The sequence below is a fragment of the Camellia sinensis genome, chromosome 4 (genome assembly GCF_055761805.1).
Source record: "Camellia sinensis isolate YWXY chromosome 4, ASM5576180v1, whole genome shotgun sequence".
Taxonomy (NCBI): domain Eukaryota; kingdom Viridiplantae; phylum Streptophyta; class Magnoliopsida; order Ericales; family Theaceae; genus Camellia; species Camellia sinensis.
The window spans coordinates 95,145,877-95,172,393 of NC_138964.1; positions in this window are offsets into that span (position 1 = coordinate 95,145,877).

Genomic DNA, 26,517 nt, shown 5'->3' on the forward strand with positions numbered 1-26,517 from the left:
AGCTGCAGGGATCACAGGTGTTTTCCAAAATTGATTTGAGATTCGGGTACCACTAGTTGAAAGTAAAGGCAGAAGATGTTGAGAAAATCGGCATTCAGAACGAAGTATGGTCATTTTGAATTTCTTGTTATGCCATTTGGAGTGACTAATGCTCCGGCAGCGTTTATGGACTTAATGAACCAAATTTTTAAAACCTACCTTGACGAATTTGTTGTGGTTTTTATTGATGACATTTTGATATACTCTAAGAATAAACTTGAACATGAACATCATTTGAGAACCGTCCTACAAACACTTAGAGAAAAGAAATTATTTGCTAAACTAAAGAAGTGTGAGTTTTAGTTAGATGAAGTTATTTTCTTGGGGCATGTTATCAACAAAGAGGGGATTTCAGTGGACCCACAGAAAATAGAGGTAATTGTGAATTGGCCTACATCGACAAATGTGACAGAAGTCCGCAGTTTCATGGGCTTAGCCGGTTATTACAGGAGATTTGTGAAAGATTTTTCAAGGATAGCGGTACCTCTTACCCAACTAACACGCAAAGGGTAACTATTTGAATGGAATGACGAAAGAGAATCTGCCTTTCATGAACTAAAAACAAGACTGACCACTGCACCAGTATTGACATTGCCCACAAGTACAGAAAACTTTGTAATTTTCAGTGATGCATCTTATAAAGGTTTGGGTTGTGTGCTAATACAGAACAGAAGGGTAATTGCCTATGCCTCTTGGCAGTTGAGACCACATGAGAAGAACTACCCAACACATGGCCACAGCTTTGTTTGCTCTAAAAATCTGGTGGCACTATTTGTATGGGGCGAAATATGAAGTCTACACAGATCACAAAAGTCTGAAATATTTCTTTACGCAGAAGGAGTTGAACAAGCGACAAAGGAGATGGCTTGAGTTGATAAAGGATTATGCTCTTGAAATTCAGTACCACCCCAGGAAGGCTAATGCAGTTGCTGATGCCTTAAGCAGAAAGTCAATGGGGAGTATGGCTTGTTTGCTTACTGAACAAAAAGAGATCTTGCAAGATTTTGAGAAGTCTGAAATTGAAGTGGTATTGTGTGAACAGGGCAGATTGATAGCTGCTAATTCAGCCAAACCGGTAATCATTGATGAGATTAAATAGAAACAAAAAGAGGATGAATTCCTCAAGAAAGTGATTGATGAATTTGAGACAAGTTCAAAGGCATAGTTCAGCATTGAAGGCGAAGTGTTGAGATTTCGAAACCGAATGTGTATCCTAGATATTTCGAAACTAAAGAAAAGGGTTTTAGATGAAGCTTATAAATCAGTGTTTGCTATGCATCCGGACAATAACAAAATGTATCGGGATTTGAAACAAAACTAATGGTGGCCTAAAATGAAGAAAGAAATTGCAGAGTATGTGTTCAAATGTCTTTAATGTCAACAAGTTAAAGCTGAACATCAGAAATCGGGCGGTCTACTTCAACCTCTCCTTATTCCTAAATGGAAGTGGGAGCATGTGACTATGGATTTCGTTGTTGGTCTACCTCGGACTCCTCGAGGTATGGATTCTATTTGAGTTGTAGTTGATAGACTGACTAAATCTGCACATTTCCTACCTGTTAGAACTACATTTGATGCTTATAGACTGGCTACTATATATGTTGATGAGATTGTTCATTTACACGGAGTTTCCGGTATCTATTGTCTCGGATAGAGATCTGAAATTTGTGTCTAGGTTGTGATAAAGTTTGCAAAGAGCTATGGGGACGGAATTGAGGCTTAGCACCGCATTCCACCCACAGATAGATGGACAATCAGAACGAACAATACAGACTTTGGAAGATATGCTAAGGATGTGTGCCTTGGATTTTCAAGGGAGTTGGGAAGATTATTTGCCACTCGCAGAGTTTGCATACAATAACAACTTCCACTCCAGCATCGGTATGGCACCATATGAGGCTTTGTATGGTAGAAGGTGTGGATCACCAATTTGTTGGACATAAGTAGGGGATAGAGCTCTCCTTGGGCCTGAAATTGTGCAAAACACTTCTAAGAAGATCAAAATTATCCAGCAAAGGCTCAAAACAGCTCCGGACCGACAAAAGAATTATGCAGATATTCGTAGAAGACCTCTCGAGTATGAGGTTGGTGACCATGTATTTATCCGTGTGACTCCGATGAAAGGCCAAGTCAGGTTTGGAAAGAAGGGCAAGTTGTTGCCCCGTTACATTGGATCGTTTCAAATTCTAGAAAGGCTTGGTCCAGTTGCTTATCGAGTCGCTTTGCCACCGGGATTCAAACAAATCCATAATGTGTTTCACGTATCAATGTTGAGGGGTTATCTTCGAGACCCGTTTCATGTGATTGATTACCACCGGGTAGCCCTTGATGAAAATATGGAGTACGCCGAATGGCCGGAACGAATTATTAACCGGCAAGTGAAACAATTAAGAAGCAAGTCCATTCCGATGGTGAAAGTGGAATGGAAAGAACACTATGGGACAGATGCCACATGGGAAAAAGAGGATGAAATGCGACTACGCTATCCACATTTGTTCCCCGACGAAGGTAAAATAAGTTTGGGGGACCAAACTTCCTAAAGGGGGGAAGACTGTGATAACCCTACTCCGTATCATGCTAATTAATCTTAATTATCATTATGATTATGTGTTTGATATGATTTTGAGTGCCATTTATATGAATATATGTGGTTTTGAATTTCTATTTGTTCACCGTAGGAAAATCTGTTTGACTTTCTGCTTTGGAATTTAAATTGAAGGTCCTATCGGCCACAGAACACGAAATTGACTACGCCATTGTGATTGGCGTAATTTTTAGAGCTTATGGTAAAATTTAATTGAAAATTGATTTAGATCAAAGAAAATAGATTAGATTAATGAATTGGTGCTCAATTATTTAATACTAAAGAAATATGTTTGAGAAGGAGCTATAAAGGGCTAATTACACTCTCATTTTGTTGTTTGGAGCTCAAAAATCAGATTTTACACCTTAGAGTAAGAGAGGGTCGGCTAGAGAGAGAGAGAGAGGGTGAAGGAAATTGAAGTTTTGAACTTGAATCTTGAATAATTTGAAGACCAACTCAAGAATTAAGCATAAGTTTAGAAGATTAAAGCTCCTAGGTGAGTAATTAACCCTTAACTCATGTGTTTGAGTTGTGATTTTATGAATTGAAGATTAAATGGTGAGTTAGATCATGAGTTGTGTTGATTTTGATGAGATATGCACATGCATGCATAGAATTGCTATGAATTGCCATAAATTTGCATAATCTAACATGTAGCATGTCAATTATAAAAGATTGAGAGTTGGATCATACATGCAAGCATGTTTTTGTTGAGTTTCATGAGAATGAACACCATTTGCATCATTTGAAATAGAAATGAAGTCAAAATTGGCATGCATGTTTGATTATTAAAGATATTAGGCTTATATGAGGGTTGAATGCATGAACCTTGATTATACTAAAGAAATGTTGACTAATTTTGAAGATTGGGCCATGATTTTGAACAATTGGCCTCATATTGTTTGTGTACTCATGATATATAATGTATTTCCCCTTTTTAGTGCCTTAATTTGAGCTTTGAAGCCTTTGAATATCAAGTTTGAGCCTCAAGAACAATTCTGGATTTTCCAGAATTTAGCATGTCCGCTTGAGCGGGGAAAGCGCCGCTCGAGCGGAAAATACGAGCTCCTAGAAGTTTTGCAGACATGGATGTCCGCTCGAGTGGGGAAGTTCACGCTTGAGCGGGGAGCCATGTAGTGTGACCTTCAGCTCAAGTGTCCGAATTCACGCTCGAGTGTAAAAATGAAGTAACTAGTATTTTTGCAGACCCAATGGGTCCGCTCGAGTGGGAAAGTCCACGCTCGAGCGGGGACCCCTATTTCAGAAATTTTGTAAAGACGTTCTATGTTTCGTTTTCTATTCTCTTTCACATCTAAGAACTCTTAGGCAAGCATTGACCATCATGAATGAATTAAAAGGATAAGAAAGAAGCCTAAGACGAATGTATGAATTGAGAACGGATTGAATCGTTTGTGACCCATTTGTGTTATGTAAAGTGTAGGGTCAAGCTCCAGGGCAAATCATCCAGCCGATCATTGTGAGTAATATCTCAATAAAGATATCTGAAGTATGTTATTTGTCCAATTGCTTACTTTCATATAAGTCTTGTAAGTTGTTACATTGAATTGGGGACAAATATTTGTTATGCCATATGATTGGGCCAAAGGCCATTGGATACAATTGACTAGGCCAAAGGTCGTCTAACATGAATGATAGTCTGACACGAATGATAGTCTGACATATGAATGAATGGGCCAGAGGCCGTATGACATGAAAGGATGGGCCAGAGGCTGTATGAAATGAATGAATGGGCCAAAGGCCGTCTGACATGAATGATAGCCTGACACGAATGATAGTTTGACATATGAAGGAATGGGCTAGAGGTTGTATGACATGAATGAATGGGCTAGAGGCCGTATGACATGAATGAATGGGCCAAAGGCCATTTGACATGAATGATTGGGCCAAAGGCCGTCGGACAGGAATGGTTGGGCCAAAGGCCGTCGGATACGAATAAATTGGGCCCGAGGCCGTTTGATGTGTTTGGAACTGCAGTCACTTGACCTATGTATATATCTATTGGATAGAAATGTGAATTGGGCCCAAGGCCGTCTGTTGTATATTGTTCTAGTGTATCGTCTTTACTCAATATTATTCACTGGGCTTTCGCTCACGCTCATTCGTGTGTCTCTAGGTGAGCCAAGAGAGGTCCAAACCCAGCCTCAGTGAAATTTGTGTGAAACAGTCAAGGTTTTAAAAAGTCAGCCCAAATGTCTCACGCACGAGACTTGTCTTTGCCTCTTTTGTCCTTTTGATATGGTTTTGTTATATTGGCGAAAGCATTGGATTACTTTTGTATATATAACATTGGGTTTGACCGACTTAGACTTAATGATCCTGTATGTACAGAACTTTGTGTTATTACTTATTTCGACGTGAGTTATTAACATGTACGTATATGGATTGCTATGATGTGCCATGTAAGCACAACTCTATGGACAATTTGTAAGTTTGCTTCCGTTTGGCCCCTTTACTCTGATGAGTTATGTCTGGTTTGGTTTGAGGCTGTAGGTAATCCCTTGATTACTGGCCGATTATGTCCTTAACCCATAGGGGCGGGTTCGGGTCATGACAGCAGTAGTCCAAATCCACCTTCCCTTTGCCTAGTAAGGGCCCAGGAAAGAGTGCACCGAGTGGCTTTTCCTATTTTAAGTGTGGCAAACCGAGTCACAAGACCTTTGCATGTCCTCAGAAGGGAGGAGGGCAGCAGATGTTGCCACCTCCACCACCTAATCGATCCTAGAGTCAGTCTTAGAGTAGAGGGCCAGGACTTACTTCCTATCAGTGTGGTCAGCCAGGACCCATGAAGAGAGCTTGCCCACAGTTAGAAGGCGTACATGGAACATCAGGGTCGAGGTAGAATCAGAGCCACCAGCAAGCTCACTCAATTCAGACTTCGCGAGCTAATCAGGGAGCCACTTCGACTCAGTCAGTGCAGCAGGCCTTTGCTCCGAAAGATGATCAGGTTGATGAAAGGCCACAGGGATGCATATATGCTGTTACCACGCCAGAGTAGTTGCCACGATCCTCAGTTGTGAGAGGTATTTTTGTTGTATGTAATTCTTTGGCTAATGTGTTGATAGATACAGGTGCGTCTCATTCATTCATATCTACTGCATTCACGCTTGTATTGGGGTTAAAGGTGGCACGGTTAGCGTCTCCACTCAGAGTTGAGTTACCAGCTAGGGGTACAGTTGATGAAGACCGAGGGTGTCAGGGTTGTGAGATAGAGGTTACCGGGTACCGACTCCCGTTTGCTTTTGTGTTGCTAGACATGTCGAGTTTTGATGTCATTCTAGGCATGGATTGGTTATCTTCGCACCAAGCGGTGATTGATTGTTTTCGTCAGAGAGTTACAGTGTACACCTCGAGTGGTGATTGTTTTTACTTTCTAAGAGACCGGGTTGATAGGGTCTTGTCGCCAGTTTTTGACCCACATAGTAGAATCGAGCTTAGTGGTCTTCTCGCTACTCTCTTGGATAGTGAGAGTGACGGAACCCATGTTGGGTTGCCAAGGGTAGTTTGTGAATACCCGGACATATTTCCTGAGGATCTTACTAGTTTGCCACCCTACCGGAAGATCGAGTTCACTATTGACTTAGTGCCTGGCGCGACACCGATTTCTATGGTGTCCTATAGATGTGCACCCGCCAAATTGCATGAGTTGAAGATTCAACTCCAAGAGCTTTTAGACAAGGGTTTCATTCACTCTAGTACATCACCTTGGGGAGTGTCGCTCTCTTTGCGAAGAAGAAGGATGGGTCATTGCGGTTGTGTATTGAGATTACCGTAAGTTGAATCGAGTTACCGTTAAGAACAAGTATCCATTACCCAGAATAGATGACTTGTTTGACCAACATAAAGGGACTTGTTACTTTTCGAAGATAGACTTGAGGTAGGGGTACCACTAGTTGAGAGTTCGGAAGGAGGACATCCAGAAAATAACCTTTCATATGTGTTATGGCCACTATGAATTCCTTGTAATGCCTTGTGGGCTGACAAATGCACCGGCTTCCTTTATGGATTTGATAAATATAATGTTTTGAGAATACTTGGATCGTTGTGTGGTCGTCTTTGTGGGCGACATCTTAATTTACTCAACCTCTATGGAGGAACACGAGGCTCACTTGCGAGTAGTGCTTGGTTTGCGTAGAGAGCACCAGTTGTATGCCAAATTTGAGAAATGCAAGTTTTGGCTCACCGAGGTGAAGTTTTTGGGTCATGTGGTGTCGAGGGAAAGGGTAACTGTATTCCTTGAAGATAAATGCGGTACAGGAATGGGGACAACCCAGAAATGTTTTTGAGATCCATAGTTTCTTTGGATTAGTGGGGTATTATCGACGTTTTGTGAGGGATTTCTCCAGACTAGCCGCGCCTTTGACTAGGTTGACTAGAAAGGTGTAGTCACCCCATTTTTTACCGCCCTTAAGACTTGGGCACTACTAATGGTTTACTTTGTGGTTAAAGGGGTGCTGGGCAAAAGTTCGTTTTCTTTGACAAGAGGAGAGTCAAATCCTAACCTCACACCCCATTTTGGACCAAAGCTATTTTGAATGGTTTTTATACCTTAAAACCCTCTCTTTGAAAACCTTTTTGAAAATAAAGTTTCTACAACGTTCCGACGCTCGCATTTTGTTAAATGTTGTATTTTTCGGCAAACCGAGCAAGGACAATGTGGAAATAAATGAAAGGGAGATGAAATATTTGAAAAATCTTTCAAAAACGCCTTGTTTAGGGGTTTGGAGTTGAATAAAAGAGGAGAAGAGAGAGGAAACCCAGTCGGGGAAGGAGTTGGGCATGATTCTTTAAGAGAGAGACGAGAAGTCCTCGCCAAATGCGGCCTATCCTTTTGAATACTTCGATTTCAGCTATGAGGCCACCACCGTTGGAAAGCTTATTTCCTGGGCTTCAATTTTCATTCAAGAATCTCCTCGAGCCGAGTCCGAATGGGAGAGATATGGTTGTTGGAAGTGGGGCGTCAATTCGGTTGGACCGAAACTGAGCAGTCTTCACTAAAAGAGGGATATCTCTTATAACACATGGAATTTTGAGGTGAGGCTGCCAAATTTGGAAAGAAGACTTCTGGGGCTACAGTTTAGGCTCAAGAATGACCTGAAAAGGCATCCAGATGAAGGATTTAGGCTTTCTTCAAAACAGGGACTAGGACTGATTTTTGTTGCCGGCCTCTATGGGAGTGTGCCGGCCATGATTGGCCAATGCCGGCCAAAAGTGACCCTTTCCGGCCATCAATGAGCCACTGCCTGCCATCACTGATGGCTAGCAGCACCCCTCTCTCAGCAGGTTTCACGGCAGATCTTTTGAGCTAGCTAGAATCCTTTAGTTTTCACTCCATACACGTGTATGGAGGGATGAAGCTCTTGCCAAGCTTGTTCAAAAAGATTTGAATTGATTTTCTTCTATATAAGCAAGAGGCTACCCTCTATATCAGGGTTGAGCCATTTTTGAAGAGCAAAAACTCTCTTTCTCTCTATATTGTTTGTGTTTAATGCTTTGAAGTTGGATTTCCTTGCATTTTTACACTACAACCCTTAGAGATATACCACCACCATTGAACCAAGCTTCTTGGGAGGTCTTCTTGAGGTCTGAAAGCATGCTGCCACCCCCTGAAATTGCTGGTTTCGAAGAGGGTCTTCAAGGGTGAGCATTTTCCCAATTTTTGCACTTTTTTGCACCTTGCTTTAGCCCTCTTTGCATATTGATTTAGGCATTGCTTATAACTGGAAAAGGTCTTGTTTTTAAGTTCTTTTTAAGTTTGGTTAAGGCCATTTTACTTTTCGGGGTGTGTAGCCCCTTGCATGCTTTGTTTGGCTTTGTTTTAGGCCATATCTTGAGGCCTCCGTGCTAGCCTTGGTTTGGCCTTCCTACCACTGAAATCTAGTGGGATTTTGGTGGTAGAGGTATGGTTTTAAGATCCTAAATCAGAGGGGGTAGTCCCCTCTCTCTGTGTTCCTCTTTGCTTGCATTTTTAGCCTTCCAAAGGACCATCCCTCTATGTATTTTTGAGGCTTGGTTCAGGCCTATTTTTGTGACTTTTAGGACCTGCCTTGGCCCTTTCCATGGCTAGTTTGGTCATATTTTGCATGCATATAGTATGTGTAGTGTAACTCTATCCATAGCTCATCAAAGTAGCATGTGTGCTTGGCTTTTTATGAGTCCATTTCAGTGGGTTTTTGGTGATGTTTTACCATGCCATGAATCTGTTTTGGGTTGATTTTGTAATTCCATGCTTACATAATAAACTTGTAATGTAAATCTCCTAAACTAGCTTCATATGCTCCATGCCATGCCATGTCATTTTAGCTTGTTTGGTTTACATTTCAGCATGTATTTGGTCATCATTTGGCATGATATGACCCTATCCATAGTTGGTTTGATCATCCTTTGCATGCTCCATATAGGTGTAGAACAAATCTTGTTTACTAGCCATTTGTGCATGATGTTTTGACTCATCATACTAGCACATTTTGGCTTTGCTCAAACTTGATTTTATGCTTATTTTGAAGTGTTCTAGGACTGTTTTAGGCTGCCATGCCCATACCACTCATGCTTTGTACAGCTGTAGTGTAAATGTTTAGGCTAGTCTTCAGTTTTGAGGCCCCTACCATGCCATGCATGTGATGTTTACATGCCTTGCCCTTATTCCACATGCTATTTCAGTCCATGAAATGTTGTCATACACTTGCATTTGGCATGCCTTGAATGCTTTGTATAGCTTGTGCTTTATGCCTCAAGAATGGACTTTTGCGCATGCCACTTAGCCTAAGTCTTTGGCTCATCATTTCAGTACATTTTGGGTCCTAATATACCATGATGTAACTTTGTTTTTGGTTGTCCAAGTCATGCCATGATTGGTTCTAATAGGTGCAGTGCATTGCCTCTTTTGTAGCATTGCATGTCCTATGTTTTAGCATTGTATGCTAGCTTGCTTTGGCTTACTTCCTTGCATGTTTTAGTCCCGTATCAACATGTACTATGACTATTTTGGGTTGCCCTTGCCATATCCTTCATGCTTTGTATAGCTGTAGTGTAATTGGCCTTGCAAGCTACGTGTTTCGATGATTCATGCATGCTATCCTTGAGCTATTTAGATGATTTGGCATCGTTTATCATCTCATTTCAGTGCCTCTAGTGTTGTTGCACTTGTACATTTGTCACTTCTTAGGCACTTTTGAGAGTTGCCTTTTTAGGCCCCTTTGATGAACCTTTCGCATTTTGCATGCTTTGAGTGTGTTGTGTGGCTTAATTCATCGCTTTGGCTATTGATTTGGACCTAGTTGAGAGCCGTCTATCTTTGGTGTAAGCCCATCTTACCATGTTGTCGCATGCCTATTTCATTTCGTATGTTGCCGCATACTTGTTTAGCTTTGCATACCTTGCATGCTCACATGTTCATGTTGCATTTTGTCATGTTGTCCAAGGTCGTCACCTCACATCATGCTCATATGCTTGTTGCATGCTTGGGTTAGTTGCATGTTTGCACACTTAGGTCATGTTGCATGTTTGCCATGCTTATGTGTTGCATTGCTTGGATTAAGTATTAATCCGAGCACGAGGAACGAGGGGCGTTTCATACTTCAAGTGATGGAATGTTTCTCAATTCTCGGTCGCCGAAGCTCTTGATGATTCATGATAGAGTTCTAGGCTTTACTTGCTTTATTTGTGCATTCATTTTCATATTGATTTGCACAAGTTGGATCTTTAGCCATCATTCATCGAGATGCGTGATTGATGGTCGTGGATCCGACTAGGCCTCTCCCTTGTTGTCTTGAGGTGATTTGGAGTGCCATGGTGCGTACATGTCCTTGGGAAACCCTACATTTTCTCTATTTTGTGCTTCGTTGCAGTTTGGTGTCATAGCACACCAGTGGCCGGCAGCCTACCACTGATGGCCGGCAGTGTGCCACCCTTGGCCGGCAATGGACCATCTTTGGCCGGCAGATCTCCTTTCCTGGCCGACAGGCCACTGGTGACTTCCCCTGTAGTGTTTTGGTAAGGTCCAGCAACAAGCACTGGAAGACACCCTGCAAACAGAGCCTCTAAAGAGCAACCGGAAGGCCTTCCAAAGCAAGGAACCGAAGCGAGCATGCATGCCTCCCTTCTTCAAACAGAGCTGGAGCAATTCTTTTTACTGCTTACTTGTTAGTCAGTAGTTGTGTAATAATTAGTTGTAGATAGTTATTAATTCGGTTTTGTAATAATTAATTAGCTTGTGAGTTAGTTAATTAGGTGGCTTGTATTATTTATTCGGACCCTCTGAGCGAGGGCGCAATTGTAATAAGTGTGCGTGCGTGTGATGTATGTCTTCCAACCCCACGTCTTTCCCCCTTTTATTTACCAGCTTATGATGGCCAGATTAGGGCATGTTTCAATTAGCATACAGTATGATAGCATGTTTGCATTCATTCATCTGTCTAGCATGCACTGAGCTCAGCGCATCATGGTAACTACATTTGTATTTCGATTCCGTGTTGAATACTTGTCAGTTGTAGCATTTCACATGCCATGCTTAGGATAGCCGAGCCTATTGTAGTTGCATTCCTGCATATGTTGCATTAGCCATCTTAACATGAACTAGGATCATTCATTGATTTCTAATTACTTTCTGTTTTGGCTTGGAGTACTCGGTAAGTATTTATGCTTTAGCATCCTTGCATGTGTGTGAGTGACTGCCATGATAGCATGCTTACCATGAGGCTATGTGCTTATATGATATAACTGCCTGAATGCCTGTGGGTGAAGGTTGGATTATCTGAGTTGGAATAATTCATTGATTGTGAATTTTAAGCCCACTGGATAATGGCAAAATCATGTTTTCTAAGCCCACGAGGGTGGCAAATCCACGTCTTAACCTACTTGCGGGTAGCACCATCAAACCATTTTCAAAACAAACATGAGATGCTTTGTTCCAATGCAGGCGACCCAGTCTATACTTGTATGCTGTGCGCATCACATGGTAATCTAGGCTAATAACCGGATTAAGAACGCATAATGTTTTCAAAACTAGATATCATGGTTAGTAGAGGCCGATCTTTGATCGGGCGAGCGGGGGTGCTCACGAAGTGACCTTCCCCAATCGTACCCAACTTCCCGAGCCGAGGCAACTTTGGTGATGACGGACACGTGGCCTTAGGCAATGAGTCAGGGTTTCCTAAATTTTCCCAAAATAAAATATTTAGGTGGCGACTCTGTATCTGGCAAAGCAGTCCATGTTTGGTACTTCTTTCAAAAAATCTATTTTAAAAAATGATTTGCTAGATTTGGACTCTTTGATGATTCATCAGTCTTGCATTGCACTCCGCGAGATTAGATACAGGACCATGACACAAATCGAGTCCGAACTGTAGTGAGGCCCGAGGGCGCGTCAGCAGTTTCTGGCGAATCTGCTGGGGATGTTAGAGAACTTGACTCGAACTCATGATATCTTGTTTTGATTACACTATGTGTTTCTTTGCATTGCATGTGCATTGGTGCGCCTAGGACACCGTGTTTGCCGTATGCTATTCCTAAACGGTTTGCCAGAGGCTTGCTTTGAGAAGCGTGCCATAAGGCTGACCGATTGCGGGCTCTGCCATGACGGGAACACAAACCCCGGTTTTACCAAGGCACCCTTTTTGACCATTCAACCTAGTGCATATCTAAATCCATAGTGACCATTCCAAACTAGGACAGGTTGCTTACTCGATCATAGGTTGTTTGAAACTGCTGTGCGCGTAGTGAAACCCTAGCTCCTAACAAAATAGGACAGGGAAACCCTACCCCAACATAGGGGTGTTTTGGCTCTCATTTGCCTGCTATGTGCTGTCAGAGTGTGTCTCGGCAGGGTTGTGTATATCAGGTTGCAAGTCTGGGTATTAGGCCTGCGGGCATCAGTATTTGGGAATCAGTTTTACCAGAGGGTATCAGTTTACAGGCAGACTTTTGGGCAGAATTTGGTAGAGAGCACGGTCATTCAGCTACGCTCATATCTGTTTTGGTGAAATCAGGCTGAGATGCTGCGTGTTTTCTCTTTTGCTAGGTAGTCTTGGAACCGTAGCTTCAGAAGGCTCCAATATCCCTCGGGTTCATCGGATTTGTGCTGATAGACTTTGTCAGATCAGAGATTCAGTTCAAGGGAAATCAGTGTTCCTTTGCCAGAGGCAGGGTAAAAGGGGCCAGTTAGGCACAGATCACCAGTTCAGTAGTTACCAGATCAATGGCCCTTATCCACCCCACCAGTGAACAGTCAGGCTGAGGCCTCAGTTTTTATCACAGAGATAGATATACCAGTCAGTCAGCCAGAACAACAGAACATGGCAGGGATGGAGGAAATGATGCGTCAACTCCAAGAAAGTATGAAACTCATGCAGCAAGATGCTGCCCGCCAGACAGAATTTGCCAAACAGCAGGCTGCGATCATGGCCCAGCAAGCTGAGCTAATCACCAGGCTGCAACAGCAAACCGGAGCATTTTCTTTGCACCAAGCCCCTCCCTCACTAGGAGTTCCAGCACCCGAGGAGGCACCAAATGTCCAGGGAGATATGGACATTCCGACAGGACTGGCTCCGCCCCAATCCTACCCCAATTATCCAAAACACCTACCAACCTGCCGGATTCTCCCTTTGAGTCCGAGGTGGACCCCACAGCATTGAAGGTGTGCAAGCTTGAAAAGTTGTTCAAGAAATCTCAGGGCGTCAAGTCCATCTCAGACATCGAAGATGGGTATACCGACGCAGCCGTGATGCTGCCGGACAGATTTAAAATGCCACGTATTGACCACTTTGACGGGTCCGGGGATCCCATGGTGCACTTCCGGCTGTTTTTAGACATATTAAGGCCGATGGGCCTCACCAGACTATAGAAGCTTTCCTTATTCGGCCGGACCCTGTCAGGTGTGGCGGCCATCTGGTACACAAAATTGGAAGACGATGTTAAAAGGAATTGGGATGAGATGGCCAAGGCTTTTGATGCTCAGTACTCCAATAATACACAGAGGTCACAACCCGTGATCTCGAGACGACTAGGCAGGAGCCTAAGGAGAGTTTTTCTGACTTCGTAACCCGGTGGAGGGCCAAGGCCTCAATGATGACCACTAGGCCCACTGACAAAGATCAGATTCGGCTGATTGTGCGCAATCTCCAGCCCAAGTTATGCAGAAAATGATTGTTCTCCCCTTCCCTACCTTTTCAGATTTACATGAGATGGGGGTAAAAATTGAAGATGTTATGAAGCAGGGCCTCATTGACCAGGAGAAGGAGCAGCCCAGAAGGGCGTTTTCCCGCAGTTCGAATGCAACCACCAGTGGTGATACAGCTGCAAGATCTTCTGAAATAGGTATGGTCACCACCGCCGCATCAAAAACAGCTACCCTATTCACCGGCGCGTCCGGAAGTAGCTCACAAAAAACCAAATATCCACCTCGAGTCAAGAGGGTTTTTACCCCACTTTATATGCCTTTGTCAAAGGCTCTAGAGGTCTTACTCCGGAAGGGATGTCTAAAACCATTGGAACAGCAGCCTCTACCCGATCCTATCCCTCCAAAGCATGACCACACTAAATACTGTGCCAACCATTAACAAACCGGTCATGACACTGGCAGTTGCTTTTGTCTTCGCCATGATGTACAAGTTTTGTTTGACAACAAGGTCATCGCCGCACCAGCTCAACAAAGTCTATCGGCACTTGATCAGTGAACTTGGGGGATGAGGTGATTATGTGATCGAGGGATGAACCACCTGAGGATGGCACTCAGATTACTCCAGCTGTGGTGGATGGCATGCACTATTTTGAGCAATGTACAAGTGCTGTTAATTTTGCATTCTGACTTGGGTATTGGGTCAGTCTTGTTGTTTTGTTTTGAGTCTGTCTTTTTGTTTTGGGTCTGTCCTGTTGTATCGAGTCAGTCCTGTTGTATAGGAGTCGGGTGGTTCTGGGGGTGTTACCTCGGACATCACTATCTTGTTTTGTGTTTGTCTTTTTGTTTTGTCTTGAGTCTGTTTCTGCCACGGAGCCAGTTGTGCCAACAGATCTGAAATGAAACAGCAGTAATTTTCGCACTCTTGTGTTTGCTTCTGTCGTGTGCTAGTTGTGCTGGGATTTGAATGAAACGGTAGTGCATTCCACCTGCTCTCTTGTGCCTTGAAATTATTGCATTGAAATTATTGCATTGACCTAAGTTTTTCAAAACTTTTTCAACACTGCGGTAAAAACGAAGAGGAAGGAATTCCTCGAGTTTTGCAAAACTTTGATCAAACTGAGAGAAAGAGAGGCGTGCTAAACCCTTAATGATTGAGATCATGCTTGTTAATGTGAGTACTGAGAAGGATCCTGGCTTGATCCAAATTGGTCCTACACTGTCTTCAGCGTGAGCGATTTGTCGCTTTCTTAAAAGATTTAAAAAAAATGTTTTGCGCGGTCCTACGAAGACTTGTGTGGAATCGCTTTTGAGATTATGCAGCCTAGGATCGCTCTCAGCCTCAAGATTCAACCCCTTTGCTCTCAGAACCTTGAACTCAAATTCAGAATGTTCAACGGCCAACTACAATGTGAGGCCCGTGTGGCCAGATTTAAAGCAGCCCTGGAACAAGAGGCAGCAAAGTCAGATCAAAAAGATCAGTTGTCATCAAAAGAAGCTTGCAAAGCTAGATCAGAAGCATCCCTGGAACTAGGGGCAAAGAATTTCAAATGTGCTCGAAGAGCCGAAGATGGATCATTCCACAAATCAAAGAAGGTCGGCAAGAATGCCAAATCCCAGAAGGGAGGAAAGAAGACAGTTTCTGCTGAAGAACAACTGAGTTCCTAGCCGCAACACTAGGGGCAAAATCAGCCCCCCGTTGGATGAACTCCTGCATCGTCAGCGAACAGCAGCCATTCTCCTAGATTCAGATGACTTTAGGATCCTAAAACCATTTCGCATGGACAAAGCTACACTTTTACCCTTGAGAGGCTCGCTGGGCCGAAAACCCGAAAGGGCAACCCAGGCAAAAGTTAGAGCAAGAAAAAAAAGAATGAAAAGAAAAATACAAAAAAAATGAAGAAAAAGAAATAAAAAATCTTGAAAAGATTGAAGAAAAGAGAATGAAAAGAAATGAAAATAAAAGAAAAACAGAGCTCGCAAGGTTGAAAACCCGGAAGGGAAGCCTTGGCAAAAGTTAGAGCGCCAAATGAGAGGTTAATACCCGAGTTTACCTTAACCCCGAACTACATAAGGCTTGATTCCCATCTTTAGGATACGTAGGCAACTTCACTCTGAAGTCCAGCCGTAAAACACTTCAAATTGATTGTGCCCATGTAATGGTTTTGATCGTCTTCGCCTTCTCTATATCCGAGAATGTGGTTGTGTTCGTCACTTTGAGGACTGACTACAATGCGCTGCGGTGCCATTCAAACAAGGGGCAACTTTCATTTGCCATTCAATGCGCTGCGGTGCCATTCAAACAAGGGGCAACTTTCTGTTGCCATTCAATGCGCTGCGGTGCCATTCAAACAAGGGGCAACTTTCCGTTGCCATTCAATGCACCGCGGTGCTGTTCAAACAGAGGGTAACTCTCCGTTGCCATGCAACTCTCTTCAAGCAAGGGGCAATTTTCCTTCGGATCTGAGGTTGTGCATCTCAAGAGCAAGTTCCGTGTTGGTCGAGCAGTGGCCATTTGCAAAAATAGTTTTTGAGAATTTTTATAGAGATTGACTGATTTTCTCGAAAAGTATTCCATTTTTCAAAACTGGAACATTCCTTGGACCCAAAAAAGGAAAATTTTCAGTGCTCATAGCCTGATTTGCATGATTTTAAATCAAAAATTGAACAAGTATGCTAATCTAACTCTCATTTTGGTCAAAATTGTTTTAGTAGAAAGCCAAAAATAAAAAATGGTCAAAATGATGAACTAGGGGCACAGTTGAGTCAGGCTTCCTGTCTTTCCCCCGTTGTCAATGCATTTGCCAGAAAGGGCACCATACTTGCCGGAAAGGGTACCCTATCCGCCAAGAAGGACATAACTAAAGTTAACAACAAAGGGCTGAAAGCTCTCTCATCCTCCAAGGAGTGAGGTATCAAGTCGAGTGCGAAGCACGAATTGGAATGGGTCAAGATACTCCACTCCTTCATCTGGGGCATCGACTAAATGTCACCGAAGGAAATAGCCGCGAGCTGATAACGTTGGGCATTAACCCGCAACTTCTTGTTTATCCATCAACCACCCAGGGGAGGGATAAAAAATGAAATTGAAGAATAGAGAGATGTGCGTTGAAAGGAAAAGTGAGGAAAAGGGCTTTTTCAAAGAGAAAAAAAGGAGAGCCTGAGGGTCGAGTGATGTGAGAATCACAAATGAGAAAGGGTGGGAAATAATACCCAAAGAAACAGGCTCCCTGTGCATGTCTGCGTGTCGTGTCTTTTGTTTTGTTTGTCTCGATTCTTGCTTTGAGTCGTTCCGAGCATGTCTCGATGTGTTTAGGTTGTTTACCTTTTGTTTTCTGCTGTTGGGTCTTTTTGACTGCGGTCAGTTGTAGGCTCAATACCCGGTCAAGAACTCATTTCTCAATTTCAAATCATTTTGTGCTCAGAGTGCTGTGTCATTCTTCGCATTTGTGCAAAACAGGATTTGTTCTTTCATAAAACCGCAGGGTTCAACCCGGGTCATGTGGGAACAGTAAAACCAGGACCTATCTGAAGCTATTTTGGTTCTGGACTGTAAAGCAAAAGAAAAGAGGGAAAAATTTGGAGCATCTGAGATTGTTTCAACTTCTGCAAATTCTGAGATTGTATTTCGGATGTACCTTCTCAGGTCTTGCCAATGCTTCGAAGTATGAGTGTGCCTCTACCTCAAGCTCAAGATCATGTCTGCTTCAACCCAGAATGGTGGTCAGAAGTGCCCTCCTTGAGTACCAGTCTCTGCCAGAGGCATCTTGGCTATGTTTGCAATGAGTTCCTAGGAGACCAACTGCGATGGTGGAAACTAGAGTTCGAATGGCTAATGCCTAGAACGCAAAGGTTCGGGATTTCAGAGACTAAAGTCTGATTTAAATACCCAAAGGTGTGTCCTCGGCTTGAAATCTGTATAGAAGCCCCATAGATTGAGATAGCATGTATGCACCTCAATTCTGGATACTTAACCAACCTAGTCTGTCACCCCGTTGGAGAATAGGGAAAGTTGTGAATATGATCAGGAAGAAAGGCAACATCCAAAGTGTTCTACGTGAAGAACCGTTGTCAGTATTTCAGAGCCTTTGTACTGTCAGTTGAAGGTAAGTGTTCGAAGAGCACGAGGGGAGATCCCCATCAGAGTAAAGCGGTTCATCGCCACTCACCCCATGAGGTAGTTTCTAAAGCGCCGCTACGCTTGTTTATTGCGTTCCCTAAACATCATGCATTGTATTGCACTATACCTATCAAGCTTCTTTCTCATTCATGAACGATATTGTATGTACGGTTCATTCAAAGAAGTTCCGTTTGAGATCATTTATTTAGTGTATCAATCACACTTCGTTTACTTAGTGTATCAAAGGTTCGGGATTTCAGAGACTAAAGTCTGATTTAAATACCCAGAGGCGTGTCCCCGGCTTGAAATCTGTATAGAAGCCCCATAGATTGAGATAGCATGTATGCACCTCAATTCTGGATACTTAACCAACCTAGTCTGTCACCCCGTTGGAGAATAGGGAAAGTTGTGAATATGATCAGGAAGAAAGGCAACATCCAAAGTGTTCTACGTGAAGAACCCTTGTCAGTATTTCAGAGCCTTTGTACTGTCAGTTGAAGGTAAGTGTTCGAAGAGCACGAGGGGAGATCCCCATCAGAGTAGAGCGGTTCATCGCCACTCACCCCATGAGGTACTTTCTAAAGCGCCGCTACGCTTGTTTATTGCGTTCCCTAAACATCATGCATTGTATTGCACTATACATATCAAGCTTCTTTCTCATTCATGAACGATATTGTATGTACGGTTCATTCAAAGAAGTTCCGTTTGAGATCATTTATTTAGTGTATCAATCACACTTCGTTTACTTAGTGTATCAATCATACTTCACTTTCTTCATTTACTTAGTGTATCAATCACACATCACTTTCTTCATTCGCGTAGTGTATCAATCACACTTCATTTATTTAGTGTATCAATCATACTCTCTTTATTTTTTGTATCTGTCACACACATTCTCATTTTCTGTATCTATCACACACATTCTCATTTTCTGTATCTATCACACACATCCTCATTTTCTGTACCTATCACGCACATCCTCATTTTGTGTATCTATCATGCACATATTCACTTCATTTACTTTAGTGTATCCATCACATTTCATCATCTTTTGTGTATCCATCACACCTGTTCACTTAGTGCATCTATCACACTTTGCATTCACTTTTAGTATATCTATCATACTTGTTCACTTGGTGCATCTATCACACTTTGTGTTCACTTTTAGTATATCTATCATACTTGTTCACTTAGTGCATCTAGCACACTTTGTGTTCATCTTTTTGTACATCCATCACACTTTGTTCACTTAGTGCATCTATCACACTTTGTGTTCATCTTTTTGTGTATCCATCACACTTTGTTCACTTAGTGCATCTATCACACTTTGTGTTCCTCTTTTAGTATATCAATCATACTTTGTTCACTAAGTGCATCTATCACACTTCGTGTTCATATTTATTATATCAATCATACTTTGTTCACTTAGTGCATCTATCACACTTCATGTTCACCTATTGTGTATCCATCACACTTGTTCACTTAGTGCATCGATCACACTTTGTGTCCACCTTTAGTGTATCTATCATACCTTGTTCACTAAGTGCATCTATTACACTTTGTGTTCACCTTTCTGTGTATCCATCACACTACGTTCGCTTTGTGTATCTATCACACATTCACTTTGTGTATCCATCACACACGTTCACTCCGTGTATCTATCACACATGCACACTGTATTCGCAGTGAGAATTGCAATAATTCTCTTACATCCTTTCTGCATTGTGATGTAGCTTGGTTTCTACTTGCTTAAAACTGTTACATTGTTATGCTTCGTTACAGCTTTCTTTGCATGATCATAAGTTATGTTCGGCATTGTGCATATCATTTGCATCTTGCCCCTGCCTGCGGGCGCATCTCTTTATTATCTTGCTTGTTTGTCTAAGTCTTCAGCCTTATCAAAAATGGGTCATGTCTGGGCTTTGACATTCACTCACGTCATTTTATGACTTCTGAGTTCTGTCAAAGAGGGGCAACTGTAGACTCCCCATTTTTGACCACTCTTAAGACTTGGGCACTACTGATGGTTTACTTTGTGGTGAAAGGGGTGCTGGGCAAAAGTTCGATTTCTTTGACAAGAGGAGAGTCAAATCCTAACCTCACACCCCATTTTGGACCAGAGCTATTTTGAATGGTTTTTATACCTTAAAACCCTCTCTTTCAAAACCTTTTTGAAAATAAAGTTCCTACGATGTTCCGACGCTCGCATTTTGTTAAATGTTGCATTTTTTGGCAAACCGAGCAAGGACAACGTGGAAATAAATAAAAGAGAGATGAAATATTTGAAAAAACTTTCAAAAACGCCTTCTTTAGGGGTTTGGAGTTGAATAAAAGAGGAGAAGAGAGAGGAAACCCAGTCGGGGAAGGAGTTGGGCATGATTCTTTAAGAGAGAGACGAGAAGTCCTCGCCAAATTAGGCCTATCCTTTTGAATACTTGGATTTCAGCTATGATGCCACCACCGTTGGAAAGCTTACTTCCGGGGCTTCAATTTTCATTCAAGAATCTCCTCGAGCCGAGTCCGGATGGGAGAGATATGGTTGTTGGAAGTTGGGCATCAATTCGGTTGGACCGAAACAAAGCAGTCTTCACTAAAAGAGGGATATCTCTTAGAACACATGGAATTTTGAGGTGAGGCTGCCAAATTTAGAAAGAAGACTTCCGGGGCTACAGTTTAGGCTCAAGAATGACCTGAAAAGGCATCCAGATGAAGGATTTAGGCTTTCTTCAAAACAGGGACTAGGATTGATTTTTGTTGCCGGCCTCTATGGGAGTGTGCTGGCCATGACTGGCCAATGCCGGCCAAAAGTGACCCCTTCCGGCCATCAATAAGCCACTTCCTGCCATCACTGATGGCCGGCAGCACCCCTCTCTCAGCAAGTTTCACGGCAGATCTTTTGAGCCAGCTGGAATCTTTTAATTTCCCCTCCATACACGTGTATGGAGGGATGAAGCTCTTGCCAAGCTTGTTCAAGAAGCTTTGAATTGATTTTCTTCTATATAAGTACGAGGCCACCCTCTATATCAGGGTTGAGCCATTTTTGAAGAGCAAAAACTCCATTTCTCTCTATATTGTTTGTGTTTAATGCTTTGAAGTTGGATTTCCTTGCATTTTTACACTATAACCCTTAGAGATACACCACCACCATTGAACCAAGCTTCTTGGGAGGTCTTCTTGAGGTCTGAAAGCAAGCTTCCACCCCCTGAAATTGCGGGTTTCGAAGAGGGTCTTCAAAGGTGAGCATTTCCCCAATTTTTGCACTTTTTTGCACCTTGCTTTAGCCCTCTTTGCATATTGATTTAGGCATTGCTTATAACTGGAAAAGGTCTTGTTTTTAAGTTCTTTTTAAGTTTGGTTGAGGTCATTTTACTTTTTGGGGTGTGTAGCCCCCTTGCATGCTTTGTTTGGCTTTGTTTTAGGCCATATCTTGAGGCCTCCGAGCTAGCCTTGGTTTGGCCTTCCTACCACTGAAATCCAGTGGGATTTTGGTGGTAGGGGTATGGTTTTGAGATCCTAAATTAGAGGGGGTAGTCCCCTCTCTTTGTATTCCTCTTTGCTTGCATTTTTGGCTTTCCAAAGGACCATCCCTCTATGTATTTTTGAGGCTTGGTTCAGGCCTATTTTTGTGACTTTTAGGACCTGCCTTTGCCCTTTCCATGGCTGGTTTGGTCATATTTTGCATGCATATAGTATGTGTAGTGTAACTCTATCCATAGCTCATCAAAGTAGCATGTGTGCTTGGCTTCTGTTGAGTCCATTTCAGTGGGTTTTTGGTGATGTTTTACCATGCCATGAATCTGTTTAGGGTTGGTTTTGTCACTCCATGCTTACATAATATACTTGTAATGTAAATCTCCTAAATTAGCTTCATATGCTCCATGCCATGCCATGTCATTTTAGCTTGTTTGGTTTACATTTCAGCATGGATTTGGCCATCATTTGGCATGATATGACCCTATCCATAGTTGGTTTGATCATCCTTTGCATGCTCCATATAGGTGTAGAGCAAATCTTGTTTACTAGCCCTTTGTGCATGATGTTTTGACTCATCATACTAGCACATTTTGGCTTTGCTCAAACTTGATTTTATGCTTATTTTGAAGTGTTCTAGGACTGTTTTAGGCTTCCATATCCATACCACTCATGCTTTGTATAGCTGTAGTGTAAATGCTTAGGCTAGTCTTGGGTTTTGAGGCCCCTACCATGCCATGCATGTGATGTTTGCATGCCTTGCCCTTATTCCACATGCTATTTCAGTCCATGAAATGTTGTCATACACTTGCATTTGGCATGCCTTGAATGCTTTGTATAGCTTGTGCTTTATGCCTCAAGAATGGACTTTTGTGCATGCCACTTAGCCTAAGTCTTTGGCTCATCATTTCAGTACATTTTGGGTCCTAATATTCCATGATGTAACTTTGTTTTTGGTTGTCCAAGTCATGCCATGATTGGTTCTAATAGGTGCAGTGCATTGCCTCTTTTGTACCCTTGCATGTCCTATGTTTTAGCATTGTATGCTAGCTTGCTTTGGCTTACTTCCTTGCATGTTTTAGTCTCATATCAACATGTACTAGGACTATTTTTGGTTGCCCTTGCCATATCCTTCATGCTTTGTATAGCTGTAGTGTAATTGGCCTTGCAAGCTACGTGTTTCGGTGATTCATGCATGCTATCCTTGAGCTATTTAGATGATTTGGCATCGTTTATCATCTCATTTCAGTGCCTCTAGTGTTGTTGCACTTGTACATTTGTCACTTCTTAGGCACTTTTGAGAGTTGCCCTTTTAGGCCCCTTTGATGAACCTTTCGCATTTTGCATGCTTGAGTGTGTTGTGTGGCTTAATTCATCGCTTTGGCTGCTGATTTGGACCTAATTGAGAGCCGTCCATCTTTGGTGTAAGCCCATCTTACCATGTTGTCGCATGCCTGTTTCATTTCGTATGTTGTCGCATATTTGTTTAGCTTTGCATACCTTGCATGCTCACATGTTCATGTTGCATTTTGTCATGTTGTCCAAGGTTGTCACCTCACATCATGCTCATATGCTTATTGCATGCTTGGGTTAGTTACATGTTTGCACACTTAGTTCATGTTGCATGTTTGCCATGCTTATGTGTTGCATTGCTTGGATTAAGTATTAATCCGAGCACGAGGAACGAGGGGCATTTCATACTTCAAGTGATGGAACGTGTCTCAATTCTCAGTCGCCGAAGCTCTTGATGATTCATGATAGAGTTCTAGGCTTTACTTGCTTTATTTGTGCATTCAGTTTCATATTGATTTGCACAAGTTGGATCTTTGGGCATCATGCATCGGGATGCGTGATTGATGGTCGTGGATCCGACTAGGCCTCTCCCTTGTTGTCTTGAGGTGATTTGGAGTGCCATGGTGCGTACATGTCCTTGGGAAACCCTTCATTTTCTCTATTTTGTGCTTCGTTGCAGTTTGGTGTCACAGCACACCAGTGGCCGGCAGATCTCCTTTCCTGGCCGGCAGGCCACTGGTGACTTCCCCTGCAGTGTTTTGGTAAGGTCCAGCAACAAGCACTGGAAGACACCCTGCAAACAGGGCCTCTAAAGAGCAACCGGAAGGCCTTCCAAAGCAAGGAACCGAAGCGAGCATGCATGCCTCCCTTCTTCAAATAGAGTTGGAGCAATTCTTTTTACTGCTTACTTGTTAGTTAGTAGTTGTGTAATAATTAGTTGTAGCTAGTTATTAATTCGGTTTTGTAATAATTAATTAGATTGTGAGTTAGTTAATTAGGTGGCTTGTATTATTTATTCGGACCCTCTGAGCGAGGGCGCAATTGTAATAAGTGTGCGTGCGTGTGATGTATGTCTTCCAACCCCACGTCTTTCCCCCTTTTATTTACCAGCTTATGATGGTTAGATTAGGGCATGTTTCAATTAGCATACAATATGATAGCATGTTTGCATTCATTCATCTGTTTAGCATGCACCGGGCTCGGCGCATCATGGCAACTGCATTTGTATTTCGATTCCGAGTTGAATACTTGTTAGTTGTAGCATTTCACATGCCATGCTTAGGATAGCCGAGCCTATTGTAGTTGCATTCCTACATGTGTTACATTAGCCATCTTAACATGAACTAGGATCATGCATTGATTTCTAACTACTTTCTGTTTTGGCTTGGAGTACTCGGTAAGTATTTATGCTTTAGCATCCTTACATGTGTGTGAGTGACTACCATGATAGCATGCTTACCATGAGGCTATGTGCTTATATGATATAACTGCTTGAATACCTGTGGGTGAAGGTTGGATTATCTGAGTTGGAATAATTCATTGATTGTGAGTTTTAAGCCCACTAGATAGTGGCAAAATCATGTTTTCTAAGCCCATCCGACGGTGGCAAATCCACGTCTTAGCCTACTTGCGGGTAGCACCATCAAACCATTTTCAAAACAAACATGAGATGCTCTGTTCCAATGCAGGTGACCCAGTCTATACTTGTATGCTGTGTGCATCACATAGTAATCTAGGCTAATAATTGGATTAAGAACGCATATTGTTTTCAAAACTATATATCATGGTTAGTAGAGGCCGATCTTTGATCGGGCGAGTGGGGGTGCTCACAAAGTGATCTTCCCCAATCGTACCCAAGTTACCGAACCGAGGCAACTTTGGTGATGACGGGCACATGGCCTTAGGCAATGAGTCAGGGTTTCCTAAATTTCCCCAAAATAAAATATTTAGGTGGCGACTCGGTATCTGGCAAAGCAGTCCATGTTTGGCACTTCTTTCAAAAAATCTATTTTCAAAAACGATTTGCCGGAGTTGGACTCTTTGATGATTCATCGGTCTTGCATTGCACTCCGCGAGATTAGATACAGGACCGTGACACAAATCAAGTCCGAACTATAGTGAGGCCCAAGGGCGCGTCTACAAAAGGGTGTCAAGTTTGTGTGGAGTGAGGCTTGTGAAAGGTCATTCCAAGAACTTAAGACTAGATTGACCATCGCACCGGTCTTGATAATTCTGTAATGGGGTTTAGGTTACATCGTTTATTGTGATACGTCTCAGGATGGGCTTGGTTGTGTCTTGATGCAAAGGGGAAAGGTTATGGCCTATGGTCCATGGCAATTCAAAACTCATGAGAAGAACTACCCCACCCATGACATGGAATTAGCGGCGGTAATTTTTGCCTTGAAAATTTGGAGGCATTATTTGTATGGCGAGAAGTTTGAGGTTTTCTACAATCATAAGAGTCTAAAATATTTGTTTTCCCAAAAAGACTTGAATTTACACCAACGGAGATTAATGGAATTTATGGAGGATTACGACTTTGAGTTACACTACCAACCTGGAAAAGCCAATGTGGTGGCCGATCCTTTGAGTCAGAAGTCTGTGAGCATCTTAGCAAGTGTGCCCATTCGGGAATGGGTTATGCTAGCTGATATTGGCGAGTTTGATTTACACTTGGGTGAGCCTGGTGAGAGTGCAACCTTGTTTACTTTGAGTGCTCAACCCACCTTGATTAGTAGAGTCATAGGGGCACAATAAGGGGACCATGAACTGGAGTCGATTCAGAATAGAATCTCCAATGGGAAGGAAGAAAAAGATTTGAACATTCACTCGGATCTGAGTGTACATTATCTAGACCGTTTGTTTGTACTAGAATCCTGAGGAAGTACTTCGGGAGTTCCATTACTCATGCCTTGTGGTACATCCAGGAGGCACCAAAATGTATCAATATCTTAGTCGTCAGTTTTGGTGGAGGGGCATGAAACAGGATGCCGCTTTATTCGTATCGAAGTGCCTTACCTGTCAACAAGTGAAGGCTGAACACCAAAGACCAGCGGGTTTGTTACAACCCTTACCGATAGTCGAGTGGAAATGGGAGCATGTTACCATGGATTTCGTAATTGGGCTTCCTAGAACACAGTGGGGCAATGATGCTGTTTGGGTGATTGTTGGTAGGTTGACTAAGTCTACACATTTCATACCGATGCGCACCGGTGACTCTGTTGAGCACTTGGCAGAGTTTTACATTAGAGAGATAGTTCAACTTCATTGGGTTCTCGTAACCATTGTATCGGACATAGATCCTCGTTTTACCGCCTGGTTGTGGCAAAGCCTTCAAGACGCGTTGGGAACTATGTCGACCTTTAGCACTGCTTATCACCCTCAAATAGACGAACAGTCAGAACGTACCATCCAGATTTTAGAGGACATGCTTAGAGCCTACATCCTTGATTTTAAGGGGTCTTAGGAGAGGCACTTACCATTGATTGAATTTTCCTATAGCAACAGTTATCAAGATAGCATCGAGATGCACTGTTTGAGGCCTTGTATGGCCGACCTTGTAGATCATCGGTTTGTTGGACCGAGGTGGGTGATGCACCGTTGTTGGGCCCAAAATTGTTAGGGAGACAACCAAGAAAGTTTCTTTTTTCGGGAGAGGTTAGGTATGGCCCAAAGTCGACAAAATAGTTATGCCGATAAGAGGAGACGACCCTTATCTTTCGAAGTTGGTGACCATGTGTTCCTTAAGATCTCACCAAGGCGGGCTTGATGAGATTCGGTAAGAGTGGTAAGTTGTCTTAGAGGTTCATTCGGCCTTTTGAGATATTGGAGCGAATTGGGGAAGTGGCAAACCAGTTAGCTTTACGGCCACAACTTTCG